The following is a 17,637-nucleotide window of genomic DNA, read 5'->3' on the forward strand; positions in this document are numbered from 1 at the left end:
GTTCTTAGCACTTTGTGGAAAAATCAATTGAACATAAGTACTTGGGTTTATTTCTTGGCTTTCTGTCCTGTTTCTTTGGTTGATGCATCTGTTTTTATGCCAGTACCATGCTATAGTGATTACAATAGCTTTATGATATATTTTGAAATCAGAGAATGAGCTGCTTCCAGCTTTGTTCTTTTTGCTCAAAACTGCTTTAGCTATTTGGGGCTTTTTTAATTAAATTAAGTAAATACTATTATTATCCCCATTTTAAAGAGGAGAAAACTGAGTCATAATGAGGTGAATACATAAAAAGCATTTACCACACACTTGGAACTAAGTGTTCAAAAGGGTCTTTTTTACTATTACCCTGCTTTCAATTGCAAAATTGGCCACAATTCTTCATCCCTCCATGCCTTTATGTCCTTGCAAATGTTATTTTGCAGCAACTCCCATCAAGAGGTGGGGTCTATCTCCCTACTTCTTAAATCTGAGCTGGCAGATTCAAGTGGCAGACATGACATTATGCCAGGTTCGGGTGTAGGCCTCCAGGGACATTAAGGGTTTCTTGTCTCTTGGGCCACGGATGCTGCCATGTAAACAAACCTAAGTAGCCTGCTAGAAGATGAGAGGCCACATGGCCCAACCACACTGATAGCCAGCCAACTTCCAGACATTCGCTCCCCAGAAGGCCTACGGACACTTAAGTGAGCCCAGCTGAGATAAGCTGAGCCTCGCCCAGAACAGCAGAACCACCCAGAACCATCCCTGGACTCATGATCTAGACTCATTGCAGTTGTTTTAAGTCACTGGGATGGTTTGGGGATCATAGCATGGACCCATAAAGGCCACACAACTCTGAAAGACACATATTCAAAGAGGCCAAGATAGGAATGTGTAGGAGTACAACAAAGGAAGAAATTCTCCTCAACAGGGGATCCCACAAGTTTCCTGGTGGGTGGTATTCGGTCAAGCTTTGAGAAAAATAGAGACAAGTTCCTGTCAGGGAGTATGGTGTCTGCAAAGCATCTCTTTCCCCATTGACACAGAAGCAAAAAAAAAAAAAAAAAAGCAGCTCTACATCTCCACCTGGAGAGGCTTGGACCAGATCCTTGAATGTCAAAGCTGCAACCAAAAATGTCCAGCCAGGATCCGCTCCCCACAAGCACCTGCCTCTCTGTGTACATTCCATGCCCCTTCCCCGCAACTCCATAAGCATTTCTAACAGCTCCTGTCAAGAGCCACACAGCTCCAGACCCAGGGAAATGTTCAAAACCATGTTCAATATCAAAATGAGACAGCAGAAACCATGTTTAATTCAACAAAGAAGAAACTGCTTTGGAAATGAGACACAGTGGGCAAGAAGACAGGGGTGCCTGTCAGCAGCACTTACAACAATGAGCAATTCTGTGCATAGAACATGCCAGCCAGAGGACGGTACACTCACAAGCAATGCTCAACTATCAGGTGGGCAAGTGCTGAGGAGTCCAGGCATGATAGCTAAGCTGGCTTTGATCAAAAATATATGCATACTCTTAGTTTAAGAGTCAAATAATTTTGTAAGTCTTGCTATAAAAATAGCAGCCTTCTACCTCTCTCTACCCAATTCACCCCTGATTCCCAGAGGCAAGCACTTTCAACTCTCTTTTTGTGATTCATTTAGTATTACTTTGATATCTCTGAAATTTCCAAAAGGAACATTTAGTTCTAGGTATTATCAATCTTCTTCCATAGCTGGAATATTCCTCCTTCAAATCTTCCCTGCCGTCATTCTCTCATACTTTCCTGCCTGCTATCTTTCCAGTATGGACCTTCCCCCATAATCTTCTGACCTTCCCCACTTTGGATCAGTTGCCCTGACAGCTGCGTACAGAGGTTTCTTTTTATCCTCTACCTGGGAATTCTCAACAATTCTCCTGAGTTAGATGCTCTGTTTCCTACATCCTATGTTTTCCTCTCTCCCCCTTGACTTTAAACACTGATTTTAGTGGGGCACATATCTCAAGAACCTTGTGACAAGAGTACATGAGAGTTAAATGTCTAAGGATATTAATAAACAGCCCTTATGCTTTCGTAAGATCTTAGCAGGAGATAGAATTCTAGGTTGGGAAGCATGGTCCTTCCAGTTTTTGAAGGCATTGATCCATGCCTGGGTTCCAACTACCAGTATTGCTGTTGAAAAGTTCTAAATCATTATATTTTCTCCTCTTTTGTATATGACATTGTTTCAGTCAGCTTTTTTCACTACTATGACTAAAAGACCTACCCTGACAAGAGGAGGAAGTTTATTTGGGGGCACACGCTTTCAAAGGTCTCAGTCCATAGACAGCCAGCTCCATTTCTTGGGACTCAAGGTGAGGCAGGATATCAGGGCAGAAGAGTGTGGTGGAGGGAAGCAGCTCATGACATCATACCAGGAAGCAGAAAAGAGATTACACCTGTCAGATACAAAGTATATACCCCAACCTCCCTATGTGACCAGCACCTATAGCCACACCCTACCTACGTTCAGTTATCACTAAGTTAATCCCCATCAGGGCTCTTATAACCCAATCATTTCACCTCTAAGCCTTTTTGCATTGTCTTACACATGAGCAGATATACTTCTTTTTTTTAAGAGAGAGAGAGAAAGAAAGAGAGAGAGAGAGAGAGAGAGAGAGAGAGAGAGAGTTTTAATATTTATTTTCTCAGTTTTCGACGGACACAACATCTTTGTTTGTATGTGGTGCTGAGGATCGAACCCGGGCCGCACGAATGCCAGGCGAGCGCGCTACCACTTGAGCCACATCCCCAGCCCCAGATATACTTCTTTTTCATAACAGATATACTTCTTTTATGTACCATAACAGATATACTTCCTTCTCTTCCTGGAAACTTCTAGGATCTTCCCTTTGTCCCCTGTGTAATAAAATTTCATAAATAAACAAAAAAGAGGAAGTTATAAAAAAATTCAGAGAATAAGAAAGGATGTTTGAAAATTAAAAATTGGGAGACCATGAACACAAATTCTTACAGAATTGCTGGAAGACAGATATGAAAATATTTGCTGTATAATAGTAAAGACAATCAGAGGACATTTTTGCCTATATGAACCTCTGTCATATTAGAGGCTTTCCTTGGCTGTCTGGTGATCGTGAGCTGTTTGCTTTATTTGGGTACAGATGCTAACACACTAATTGGAAGCTCAGTCCACAGTGAGACCTATCAAGGTGGTCTTTAATGGAGAATCCCATTAAAGAACCCTCAATTTCAGTATCTCTGAGAAAACTGCAAAAGAAGAGAGACCTAAAGATGATTTCTCGAAACTCCTGCCCATACAGTTCAGCATCCTACAAGCTGAATGGGGAAAAACTGGAAGATACTCACTATAGAAATTTTGACATGACCCCTTTTTTAGTACTGCACCCCTACCATCTCTGCTGTCCAGTGTCCTCCAGGCTAGACAGCCTCTAGTTAATCCTCACTGAGAAGGTAGATTCTTCTGCTTTATCAAGTCTTATCTCCACTTCCATAAGTACCTGAAAGTGCCAATTTCTAAGGCTTTTAGGGGTTCTTCATCAAAAAGTAGGCTGTTTTTTCAGCAGACCAGAGAAACCTGATCCTCCCGTTGTAGAAACAAATCAGTTATTACTTGTCATGTGCATTTCAATTATTCTTTAATACCTGCAGGAAAGAAAGGATATGACCAGGAAATGGAAAATATCTGTACTGGGCTTGATTTTTCAATGTATTCAACTGAATAAAGATGACAGTCTCACCTCCTGACTTTTCTGACACTGTGGTCTATAAAAAAAAAAAGAAACTATCCCCTTTGTGCAGCATGATTCTTCACACATATTCACAGAGAAGAACTTTCCCACCACAGAATAATACACTAAAATTCAAAATCACCATCTTTGCCTGTTACCATGGTAACGGTAGCATTAAGTCCTGCTGCTAAAATTTCAAGAGCAGATGACATGAACTATTTATGTGTAATTGCATTTTATAAGGAGAAAGAGCTTTTATTTCATATAAAATAAAACTGTGTCTCAGATGAGATGTGTGTTTATATTGCATTGCTGTCAGAATGAAGTAACAAGACCCCACACACAACACACACAGACACACACACACACACACACACACACACACACACACACACACACACGCGCGCGCGCGCGCGCGCACCAATACCACACTGCATGTTACTTCCAGAAAAAAGAGGAAAGCAAGATAGTACAGGTCAGCTTCCCACAGAAAAAACCTGGCCTGATTTGGGTTGAGGGTCATTCCAAAGATGTTCAGGGGCTCAGTATTTCCTTCTCCAAGTTGAGTGATAGGTTTACTTTTTGTTTCTGCTGTCACCTGCTCGTGCACCTGCGGTCCCCTGTGAATGGCTGATTCCTGAGTCACAGCCACTCACATCAGTCATCACAACATCAGCACAGAGGCAACCACAGACAGGGTCAAAACCCTATATTTTTCAGGTGGAGATTGAGAGGGGTCATAACTGGATGATTCTGGAGTCAGGGTTATGGTCAGTGGAGGTATCCCTCCCCACCACCACCAGGAAGGCCCTGAGCTTGGTTCAGGATTGGGCCACTTTAATTTTTTCCTCATTCAGATATTCCATCAGTCTTCCTGAGACACAGCTATGTAGTAACAACAACCAGGGAGTTTTGTATGTATATGATGATGTAATAACACCACCAGCCCTCAAGCAGAGACGTTGTTTCTGACCACTGCAACATGGGTGCCAAGTGAACAGTCTTCATGTTCCTAGTGACCTCTAAAAAGAAATCTGAGTTCATTTTGGCATTCAAATCTTACATTCGGGGCCCGAGGAAAATAAGTAAATTTCAATGATCACTTTTTTAATGACATATTTAATAAGCTTTCTGGAAAAGATAGATGTTTTAAATAAAAATGTATTCATCCAAGTAACCCTGAACTTGTGAGGGAAGAAATAAATTTGGAGTGTGGAGTAACACTTTATTTAAAGGGTGATCCCAATGCTGGGCTCAGAGCCCCCATTTAGAAATAGCTTTCCTGCAATACTGGGAGTATGGAGAGATAGACAGTGAGTACATGAAAATCACCTACTAGCAAAATGCACACTGGATGAATGAATGAACTAATGCACTTAGAAAGGAGGGATGGTTAAGGGATCATCAGAACTGGGAGGATCCTGAAGGAAATGGACAAACGTTGGTGGTAGAATTTTGGGGCCAGGGAAAGGCCCAGATGGAATCAGCCTGCCATTTCTCCTTCTACCAGAAATTCCTCCAGGGCTGCACAACACCATCTCTGAGCCCTTCTGCTGCTATACCCTGATTGAGCTGCATTCCTGTTATAATCCTAGAAGGGGAAGAAAATACAAATAAGAAATAAGATTATGATAATTCCCACTGCCTTAACAAATCACTTGTATTCATTGGCCGAGGAAGGAAGTTACCAGCACAACTCAGTGCTCAAAGAACCCTCCATCAGGACAGACAAGCCTCTGTATTAATGCACCTGCATGTGCACTTGCTGATCCAACACTCAGTATAGGAAGTCAGGTACTGGAAGTTTATAGCCCAAGGAGGGCTCTCCTAGGGTTGACCCTCCGCCACAGGGACCTGTGCCTGCCTTCTGCAGCACAGACCCTCGCCTCTTCCAGCCCACAGATCCACCCAGGCCCCTGCCAGTTTTGTCATATTGCATCTGTTGGTTTGGGTGGCATCTGTTCCAGAAACATTCCCAGTCTTCTGACTCGCTCCTCAACGGCACCAGTCTCTTCATGCACGGCTAGGTTTCTGAAGTCACTTTTCATGGCAGTGGCCAAATCATTTCTTACTTCCACTGATAAACAAGGCAACAGGGCTTGATTAAAGAGCTCCCTCTTTGCAGGGCAGAGTGGCTGCCTTTCCCTTGATTAAAATGTTTGCCAGCTGTTCTGCGTTCTGGTCTCAGTCTGTCTTGAATCTTTGGGAAAACCAGACATTTGACTTGCTGGGTAATTATTTATCCTTATTAAAACTCTGTTTCCCTCCATATGATCAATATGCAATTCTCCATGATGGTGTTAAGCTATTCCCACCTCTTTCATCATCTCCTCTCCATTTTGGCTTTACCATCTGATTCCACACACCTTTGGTGCAATTAACACTCTCTCTGGAGTTTGACTCAACAGGATTAATCCAGTTCCAATGAGAGTCTGAGTCACCTGATAAAAACAAGCCCAGTTGTTTCTCAGGTCTCTCCTCCACCCCTTTGAAGGTTCCTGTTCATGAGAATAGGGTGCGACAACTCTCATAGCATAAAAACTTGCCAACTCCTAAAGAACATCCTTACAGATAAAAGCACCCAGTACTTGGAATTTTTCCTGCTCTGAGATAAGATCTTATCACGACACTACTCCCCTTCTCCCAATGCTATCCTGCGGATGGGTCCAAAGCCTCACTTGCAGCTTCATTCTTCACCCTCCCCACCATGCTGCCCACGCCTGCACAGATTTTCTGAGATTCTGAGGTGGAGAAAACATTAGAAAAAGAACACACTCAAAAAGTTGCACACAGAGGACAGAGCCCTGACACAAAAACTTTTAAAAAGAAAGGAAAATGTCCATGATCTTGGACATGTCTTTGTCAGATTTGTTTTCCCATCTGTTAAGGGAAAGGACAGGTACACTGCTCTATGTTAGCATTTCCAACATATTCCATACCTGAGTCAAGCCAGAGCATAGAAAAGAAAGTCAACAAAGACCAAAAGTATGTTGGAATGAATGAGTTTTTATTCACTCCTTCAACAATTTCATGACTCTATCAGGTAACATTCTAGCGACTGGGGCTAGAACATTTATCTAACCTGAATACATCTCTTCTGTGTATGAGAGTAGAACTTCTGCTGATTGGGAAGCACTAAGAAGACAGAAGCCTGATATACAGTGGCAGAGACAGAAGGGCAGATGGTTGTCTTGGTTTCGTTGATCAGAGTCTGAGGAAGCATAGATTGGAGGTCTGCCTCACTTGCTAGGCTTAACAACTCGAGCCCATCCTCCTCTGGTAACAGCATTTTCAATATCAGAAAGGCTAATTGTACACCTCGACACCATGGCCAACATCTAATTAAAACCTGCCTTCCTCTAGTAAAGATTTCAACACTTGATTAAAGCAGATCTTCATCACCAGCAAACAAAAGGAAATCATGATTTGGTTAAACATTCGATTTCCAGTTGTTTCTCTTGCTACTGTTTTGTTTTTAGTTCTCTTGTGTCAGTTAGAGAAGAAGGCTGTAATCTCTTCAAGAACATGTGGACAACAGTTTCCTGGAAGTTAAGATTCCAGGCATCTTTTCCTGAGGTGTTCAGCCACATTCCCACAACATCTGCGAGGGGAAGAAAGATTGTCAAAAAGTTGTCCAATCTGGGCATGGTAGTACATGACTGTAATTCCAGCCAGGAGGCTGAGGCATGAGGATCACAAGTTTGAAGTCAGCCTTAAAATCTGTCTTAAAATTTTAAAAGGGCTGTGTAACATAGCTCAGTGATCTAGTGCTTGTGTAGCAAGTGTGAGGTCCTGGATTCAATTCCCATTACTGAAAAAAAAAAATTACCCAGTTAATCTGATGACGTGCGCAGCATCTGAAAAGTGTAGCCTTTCTTTTCTTATGTCCTTAATTATTTCTGTAAAATAAATCCCTAGAAATGGACTTTACCTGAAAAAAGCCTTACTGTAAAAGGTTTGCTGAAGTAAAAGGCAGGTGACAGATGTCCAACATCATTGATGGGGCACTTTGCACCATCCTACAAGGAGGAAACATATCTTTTTTTTTTCTTCATGTCTTCAGACATGTACTTTGGATAATGATGTCCATCACATTCCACCATCATTGCTAATCCCCTGCCCTCTCCCTTCCCTTCCCTCTCCTCTGCCCTATCTAGAGTTCATCAATTCCTCCCATGCTCCCCGTCCCTACCCCTCTATGAGTCAGTCACCTTATATCAGAGAAAACATTTGCCATTTGTCTTTTGAGGATTGGCTAACTTCACTTAGCATTATCTTCTCCAACGCTGTCCATTTACCTGCAAATGCCATGATTTTATTCTCTTTTATTGTGAGTAAAATTCCATTGTGTATATTATGCCACATTTTTTTTATTCGTTCCTCTACTGAAGGGCATCTGGGTTGGTTCCACAGTCTAGCTATTGTGAATTGTGCTGCTATAAACATTGATGTGGCTGTGTCCCTGTAGTATGCTGTCTTTAAGTCTTTTGGGTATAGACCGAGGAGAGGGATAGCTGGGTCAAATGGTGGTTCCATTCCCAGTTTTCCAAGGAATCTCCATACTGATTTCCATATTGGCTGCACCAATTTACAGTTCCACCATCAGTGTATGAGTGTACCTTTTTCCCCACATCCTCGCCAACACAATCGGGACCCATCAGACAGCAGATGTCCACAGACCATGAGGGAGGCAAGGGCAGTCATAAGGGCAGCTCCTCTGCTCTACACCACTCTCTGGCCTTGGCATAGAGATTCCTTTCCCCCATCTCACTCCACTCCCACGTTGGAAGGACATCTAGCTCCTCCACTCCTTCCTCTGCCTCTGGGAGTCCTGAGACTGTTTCTGCTCCAAGCCTTTTTCACATCTGCCACCAATGTAATTCTGAACAGAAAAGCAAGCTTTAAAAAACTCATTATTTTCCTCCACATTTCCTGTGTCCTTCCCTCTTCCTTGGCTTACAAATTTTTGAAGGTCCCTCCTCCATTCCACATATTCTCCAAAGCTTTAATCAAAGTTTCAGTTTCTTCCCCCAAAATGCACATATACACACAATTTTATGGGGTCAGGTAATATCTTAAAGGAATCCTTAGAGATACTACCATGCATTTTATCTGATCATAATGGAATGAAATTGGAAATCAATAATAAAATGAGAAAGAAAAAATCCTACATCACATGGAGATTAAACAATATGCTACTGAATGAACAAAGGGTTACAGAAGACATCAAAGAGGAAATTAAAAAATTCTTAGAGGTAAATGAAAACTCAGACACAACATATCGAAATCTCTGGGACACTATGAAAGCAGTACTAAGAGGAAAATTCATTTCATGGAGTTCATTCCTTAAAAGAAGGAAAAGCCAACAAATAAATGACCTCACACTACACCTCGAAGCCTTAGAAGAAGAAGAACAAATCAGCAGCAAATACAGTAGAAGGCAAGGAATAATTAAAATCAGAGCTGAAATCAATAAAATCGAAACAAAAGAAACAATCGAAAAAATTGACAAAACTAAAAGTTGGTTCTTTGAAAAAATAAATAAGATTGATAGACCACTAGCCACGCTAACAAAGAGAAGAAGAGAGAGAACCCAAATTACTAGCTTACGGGATGAAAAAGGCAACATCACAACATACAATTCAGAAATATAGAAGATAATTAGAAATTATTTTGAAATCCTATACTCTAATAAAATAGAAGATAGTGAAGGCATCGATAAATTCCTTAAGACATATGAGCTACCCAAATTGAGTCAGGACAATATAAACAACCTAAACAGACCAATATCAAGTGAGGAAATAGAAGAAGCCATCAAAAGACTACCAACCAAGAAAAGCCCAGGACCGGATGGATATACAGCAGAGTTTTACAAGAACTTTAAAGAAGAACTAATACCAATACTCTACAATCCATTTCAGGAGATAGAAAAAGAGGGAGAACTTCCAAATTCATTCTATGAGGCCAATATCACCCTGATTCCAAAACCAGATAAAGACACCACAAAGAAAGAAAACTACAGACCAATATCCCTAATGAATTTAGATGCAAAAATCCTCAATAAAAATCTGGCAAATCGGATACAAAAACATATCAAAAAGATTGTGCACCATGATCAAGTAGGATTCATCCCTGGGATACAAGGCTGGTTCAATATACAGAAATCAATAAACATTATTCACCACATCAATAGACTTAAAGATAAGATCATCTTGATAGATGCAGAAAAAGCATTCGACAAAGTACAGCATCCCTTTATGTTCAAAACACTAGAAAATAACTAGGGATAACAGGAACTTACCTCAACATTGTAAAAGCTATCTATGCTAAGCCTCAGGCTTACATCATTCTAAATGGAGAAAAACTGAAGGCATTCCCTCTAAAATCTGGAACAAGACAGGGATGCCCTCTATCACCACTTCTATTCAATATAGTTCTCGAAATACTGGCCAGAGCAATTAGACAGACAAAAGAAATTAAAGGCATTAAGATAGGAAAAAAAGAACTTAAATTATCACTATTTGCAGATGATATGATCCTATACCTAGAAGACCCAAAAGGGTCTACAAAGAAACTACTAGAGCTAATAAATGAATTCTTCAAAGTGGCAGGGTATAAAATCAACACGCATAAATCAAAGGCATTCCTGTATATCAGCGACAAATCTTCTGAAATGGAAATGAGGGAAACCACCCCATTCACAATATCCTCAAAAAAAATAAAATACTTGGGAATCAACCTAACAAAAGAGGTGAAAGATTTATACAATGAAAACTACAGAACCCTAAAGAGAGAAATAGAAGAAGATTTTAGAAGATGGAAAAATATACCCTGTTCATAGATAGGCAGAACTAACATCATCAAAATGGCGATATTACCAAAAGTTCTCTATAGGTTCAATGCAATGCCAATCAAAATCCCAACAGCATTTCTTGTAGAAATAGATAAAGCAATCATGAAATTCATATGGAAAAATAAAAGACCCAGAATAGCAAAAGCAATTCTAAGTGGGAAGTATGAATCAGGAGGTATAGAGATACCAGATTTCAAACTGTACTACAGAGCAATAGCAACAAAAACAGCATGGTACTGGTACCAAAACAGGCAGGTGGACCAATGGTACAGAATAGAGGACACAGAGACCAATCCACAAAATTACAACTATCTTATATTCGATAAAGGGGCTAAAAGCATGCAATGGAGGAAGGATAGCATCTTCAACAAATGGTGCTGGGAAAACTGGAAATCCATATGCAACAAAATGAAACTGAATCCCTTTCTCTCACCATGCACAAAAGTTAACTCAAAATGGATCAAAGAGCTTGATATCAAATCAGAGACTCTGCATCTGATAGAAGAAAAAGTTGGCTCTGATCTACATATTGTGGGGTCGGGCTCCAAATTCCTTAATAGGACGCCCATAGCACAAGAGTTAATAACAAGAATCAACAAATGGGACTTACTCAAACTAAAAAGTTTTTTCTCGGCAAGAGAAACAATAAGAGAGGTAAATAGGGAGCCTACATCCTGGGAACAAATCTTTACTCCTCACACTTCAGATAGAGCCCTAATATCCAGAGTATACAAAGAACTCAAAAAATTAAACAATAAGAAAAAAAGAACCCTATCAACAAATGGGCCAAGGACCTGAACAGACACTTCTCAGAGGAGGACATACAATCAATCAACAAGTACACGAAAAAATGCTCACCATCTCTAGCAGTCAGAGAAATGCAAATCAAAACCACCCTAAGACACCATCTCACTCCAGTAAGATTGGCAGCCATTATGAAGTCAAACAACAACAAGTGCTGGCGAGGATGTGGGAAAAGGGTACACTTGTACATTGCTGGTGGGACTGCAAATTGGTGCAGCCAATTTGAAAAACAGTATGGAGATTCCTGGGAAAGCTGGGAATGGAACCACCATTTGACCCAGCTATTGCCTTTCTCGGACTATTCCCTGAAGACCTTAAAAGAGTGTACTATAGGGATACTGCTACATGGATGTTCATAGCAGCACAATTCACAATAGCTAGACTGTGGAACCAACCTAGATGCCCTTCAATAGATGAATGGATAAAAAAAATGTGGCATTTATACACAATGGAGTATTACTCAGCACTAAAAAATGACAAAATCATGGCATTTGCAGGGAAATGGATGGTACTAGAGCAGATTATGCTAAGTGAAGCTAGCCAATCCCTAAAAAACAAATGCCAAATGTCTTATTTGATATAAGGAGAGCAACTAAGAACAGAGCAGGGAGGAAGAGCATGAGAAAAAGATTAACATTATATAGGGACGAGAGGTGGGAGGGAAAGGGAGAGAGAAGGGAAATTGCATGGAAATGGAAGGAGACCCTCATTGTTATGCAAAACTACATATAAGAGGATGTGAGGGGAAAGGGGAAAAAAACATGGGAGAGAAATGAATTACAGTAGATGGGGTAGAGAGAGAAGATGGGAGGGGAGGGGAGGGGGGATAGTAGAGGATAGGAAAGGCAGCAGAATACAACATACAATGGCAATATGTAAAAAAAGAGGATGTGTAACCGATGTGATTCTGCAATCTGTATACAGAGTAAAAATGGGAGTTCATAACGCACTTGAATCAAATGTATGAAATATGATATGTCAAGAGCTTTGTAATGTTTTGAACAACCAATTTAAAAAAAGAATCAAAAAAAAGGAATCCCTAAAACATAATAGATTTGGAGTCACCAATTAAGGATTCACTAGTTAGGGTACACTGTTAAGGATAGACAAAAAGGATTTGAACTCCTCCATCCTAAATAAAACAAAACCAGAAAATAAAAAATTTGCCAAATTAAATTAAATCTTAGAAATCAAGTACAACCATGGAGGAGATGAATCAGCTCCAAATGAAAAGGCGATCCAAGAGAGTGCATTGTGGAGTCCTGGAAGGATGTTTCTAAGCTTTTTTTCAGGATAAACATGACCACTGTCCCTGACCACAGAGAAGGGGGCAGGGCTTTGTCCCAGTGGGTTAAACCTTAAATCTCTATACAGTTTATGATTATCAGCAAATGTATCTTTATTTAAGCGGTGATCTTGCATTGTGTGTATCCTTTTCCCCTTCTCTGAGCTCCTTGAGAGCAAAGTCTTTAGTTTCTCATCTCTATATCCAGGGACTGATCCCAAGAGATGAACTTTCGACAGTTTGTATTGAGCTCTGAGCCGTCGGCGTCCATAATGCTGCATGTGCTATGGAATCCTGAGGTCCTGTCCTCTGCACTGCCATCTGTTCCCCACTGTGCTGGTGGCTCTGAAGCCACTCCAGCCTACCTTACTAGTCCAGGCCCCTGGGGAGCCACATGTCCATGTCTTCCCTGGCATCCAGATGCCTCCTGTCCTTCCTTATAGCTGCTTGTTCATTTTTTTTTTTTCTGTCTCCGTACCTCCCAGGCCACACTTGTGACTCAGGACATGCTTGTCTCACTCATCCAATGTGAACACGGGGTCTTCCCCTGTTTTCAACATTCCCTCCACCAACGCACCACCAAGCTCAGCAGCATCAGTGTAAAACAAGAGTTCCCCTTCCTGGAGTGGGGTGGGCGTGGGGTGGGGGGCGCTTTCTGTGATTCTCTTTCATCTCCAATTCTTTCAGAAGTTTCAGTCTTGCCCATGAGGACTTTTCTCTCATCCCTGAACATCAAAAAGCTGTTTAGAAAGTATCTCAGCGCTGCCTGCGTGCTAATGTTACTAAATGGTCTCATTCTCATTCCGATTGTTGGGAAACAAATGCCCCGTTGTCCCCTTGGCCCACATTAACGGTTGCAATCTGCCTGGCTGTGCCTCAGCCTCCCCAGAGACCAAGCGCCTGTTTCACACCACAATTAAAACGTACCACATCCTCAGCTTTGTCATCTGGATCATTCCATATGACGGAGGAAGGTACGCCCTCGGAATTGCTCTCCTTCTAAATTGCTATAAAATTATGAATTATGGCAACTACAGTCAAACTTCAAATTATTCAGATGCTCTAGGGAAGCATGACCAAATTTTGAATGAGTAAGGAGAGGTTACAAAAAAAAAAGAAAGTAAGAAAGAAACCAGCTATATTTCAGAGAATCACATTTCTGTTACAGGACAATCAACCTCACATGCAAGCAGACCACACAAGGAACCCACCTTGTAGTAAGTTAGGAAGAAGCCAGAAAATCAGCTCCCTTTATAGAGCAAGATGTGAACATTCGACAGTGAGAGTCCTCTCCCATGTGCCCATGTGAGATGCTGGGTGTAAATCCCATCTCTGTCAGAGCAGTGATTTTTCAGAGGCCAATTTAAATGCAGGTTATTATCTCTCATGTGAGATAACTAAAATTTGCCAAATCTTAACCAGAGCACTTCCTCTTTCTTCCTTCCCCATATCTCACTGGATGTGATAGTGGCACATGCCTATGATCCCAGCTACTTGGGAGGCTCAAGAAGGAGGACCGAATGAGCTCAGGGTATCATAGCCAGGCTGGGCAACAATAACAAGACCCCCATCTCTTAGAAACTAAACCAAAACTAACAAAAAAAATTATTTCTTCAAAAACAAGAAAGGCTAGCCAATATAAGGAGCCCAATACAAGCCCAAGAAATTATATACTTTCAAAAGTTTGTCTTCAAAATATTTACACTGTTAAATGTTAAGCCAGGCTCCCCAATTAGAGAAAAATCACTGTGATGCAAACAAGATGGATTCTGGCTGCCAAGAGGCACAAGAGGAAACTGAAGGTAAGATAACGCATTACAAGTTACAGGTAAGCAGAGGGCCAGCCAGCCCACATCTCTCTTAGTTCTTTAGGCATTTAATCAACTGTAAAAGCTGGTGCCGGCTGCCTCCATTCCCAGTGGCCTCTCTATTATCACTGAAATAATAATGACAAATTGGGAAAGGCACAGAGGACAAGCGAATGTGAAGCCAAGTGTTGAAGATGGCAACGGGAGGTGACAGCCAGCAGCCCTCAAAACACCAGGAAGAGCCGGGTTGGCCTTGGGGACCTCTTCCACCAGGAAGGAAAGCCTGCTTGTTGTATTAAGAGACCACCAAAAAGCAGGTCTGAGACAAGGAAGCCTGCAGGACTGTGCAGACGTCAACCCCAGAGCTGCATCAGACATAAAGCAACCTTGCCTCATTTCTGTTTGAGAAAGAGCAAGCCCTGGAATTACAGAGGAGGGATTTTAGGTGAGACAAAAACAGGGCTTTCCATGCCTAGGCTTACCTGGGACACCCTCAGCAGTCTGGCTCACTGTAGAGGTGGCCCCTGAAATGAATACCTAGATCCCAGCTTTTGGAACTGTCAACCTGCCCCCTGACTTTGGTTTGTACACTCTCTCTAGCAGCCAAATTCCTGAATCCTCTTTTGTCTCAGGAACTCATAGGTTAAGGTAGAGCCTGATTTCTTATCCTGCAGAAAATGATCCCAAAGATTAACAAATAAAAAGATAGGCCCAACAAGCATCTGGACCCTAGAGCTCCACCTTCTTGGGTCCCAAATACCTAATTTAGACCACAGTTATTTCATTCACTATTCTCTGAGTTTCCTCTCTTGCTGGATCCCTCCCTGCAACTCTTCACCCAGATGATTCTTGTTCGGCCTTTATTTCTTCAGAAATTACTCCATCCACCACCCTTCTTCTCTGTTACAGTAGATGCCCCATCAGGCACTCCATTTTACTTTCCTGATATTTATTTCTTCCTTCCACAAATATTTATTGAGCATCCACTAGTAATAGGGACAGAGCTAGGCAGTAAGAATTTAGTTATGATCAAGAAAGGAACAATTCACCTTTTTGTGGGTGTCAGCCAGCCGGGAGAGAGGCCATGAAGGCCTTAGTCATACTTAGAGAGCACAAGGTAGCAGGTGCTGCCTGCCCACTCCCAAATGTCACACCCCACCTCTCTACCAGATGCAAATCTTTACACCCAATCATGTTGTCATTAAGTCCCACTTCTGGTATTTTGTGTCTCAGCTAAAGAAGATGAAGAAGGTTTGGGGGAAATTGTTCACCGCGGGCAGGTGTGTGAGAAGTACTCCCTGTGGGCAAAGAACTCCAGCATCTGACAGCACTATGATTCCCACAGCAACACCCACAACGTGGACCAGTAATACCGCAACCTGATCACTGTGCAAACTATCACCCAGTGTTACCAAGACATGGGCACGCAAACACCCACCTGGGCCCACTCCATCCAGATCATGAAGGTGGAGGAGATCACAGCCAGCAAGTACCACTGGCCAGCAGTCAAGCAGTTCCATGACTCCAAAATCAAGTTCCCTCTGCCCCATCAGGTGCTGCACAAGCCACGCTTCACCACTAAGAGGCCCAACACCTTCTTCTAGGTTCCAGGACCCAGAGATCTGTCCAAGTAAACTCCATGGGAACACTTGTTGGAAAAAGGAAAAAGGAGAGGAGGAGAATAATGCATGCCTTCTTGGAACTTACCATCTAGAGGGGGTAATATCAAATGTTTATTACAACACAGATGGTTCCAACTTTTAATACTTCAACTTACAATGTTTCAACTTTACAACTGGTACAAAAGCAATAGGCAGTCAGCAGAAATCATACCTCAAGTTTTGATTTGTTTCTGGAGCTAGTGATATTCAGTATTCTCTTGAGATGCTGAGCAGTGGCCGTGTGGCAGCCACATGAGCTATTTAACACTTTATTATAAAATAAGGCACCTCCCAGGCACCCCTGTGACTCAGGACCTGCTTTTCTCACTCAGCCAACATGAACACCAGATCTTCCATTGCTTCCCTCATTCCCTCTACCAACGGCACCACCATGCACAGCAGCATCTGTGAAACACAATAGTTCCCCTGCCTGAGGTGGGGGTATGGGAGGGGGGCTTTCTGTGATTCTCTTTCCTTTCCAGTTCTTTCAGAAGTTTCAGTCTTGCCCATGAGGACTGTCAGATGATTTTGTCCACCTGTGGGCTAATATAAGTGTTCTGTGCATGTTTAAGGTAGGTGAGGCTAAGTTACAATGTTCGGTTAAATTAGATGTATTAAATGCATTTTTGACTTATGATGGCCATCATTAGAAAGGATGGAACTCCCATCCTAAGTCAAGGAGCATCTGTTTTTGATATTCAAATGCTACAAAGGAGAAATTCATAGAGCTCTGAGGAAATAGTGTACATAAAGAACTTGAGGTGATATAATTGTAATAGTCGCACTACCAAAAAATTACAAAAATACCTATACTTTCCTACCCTGTCTCCTCCTGACAATACACATTAGGAGTCAGGGACCCACATATGCAGCTCACACCACAGGGCAGGACATCAGGCCCCACCTGGGGGGCACAGCTAGGGAAGGGGCCTTAAGCCACATAGCCATCCTTAGCTCAGAAGGGGACCCTGAACCTTGGCTTACCCTACCATCCTCTCCACCCAGAAACAATTCGTATCTCATAATTAATCCATTTGACAAGTGAGAAAACTATTTTCAAAGTAAACAAAATCAATCAAAATGGTGCTAACTTCTCTCACTAATGTCCTCCATCAATCATGGATGACTCAAGCTGCTTAAACAGAAAGATTGGAGGAGCAAACAGAATGAAACTTTAAACTGTTCTCCCAACTCTGTAATATTAAGGTATTGGATTGATTTGTCATTAAAAAGAAATCTACAGATACTTTATATGCCTGGAAGGTAGGAAAAAATCAATGTTAAACCACGTAATTGGAGAGAGAAGAGGAAGTAGAAGGGGCTAAATTCCTTATTGATTCAGGGGGAAAAAATGCAATAAAAAAAGAGTCAAAAAACTTCATTTAATGCCTCACTTAATGCTGCATGGGATAGGGCAAAAACACCAGAAAGGTGTACATGGCAGAAGCTTTAACTCATCAGAGCCCATGTTAATGCAGGTGACCCTGCAAGGAAC

General features: G+C 41.7%; 1 pseudogene; it reads left to right on the plus strand.

The window, feature by feature from the left end:
- Window positions 1–15,565: 15,565 nt before the first annotated feature.
- LOC113195373 (large ribosomal subunit protein eL20 pseudogene) lies at window positions 15,566–16,085 on the plus strand (annotated as a pseudogene).
- The last annotated feature ends 1,552 nt before the right edge of the window (window positions 16,086–17,637 follow it).

The sequence above is a fragment of the Urocitellus parryii genome, chromosome 15 (assembly GCF_045843805.1).
Source record: "Urocitellus parryii isolate mUroPar1 chromosome 15, mUroPar1.hap1, whole genome shotgun sequence".
NCBI classification, from domain to species: domain Eukaryota; kingdom Metazoa; phylum Chordata; class Mammalia; order Rodentia; family Sciuridae; genus Urocitellus; species Urocitellus parryii.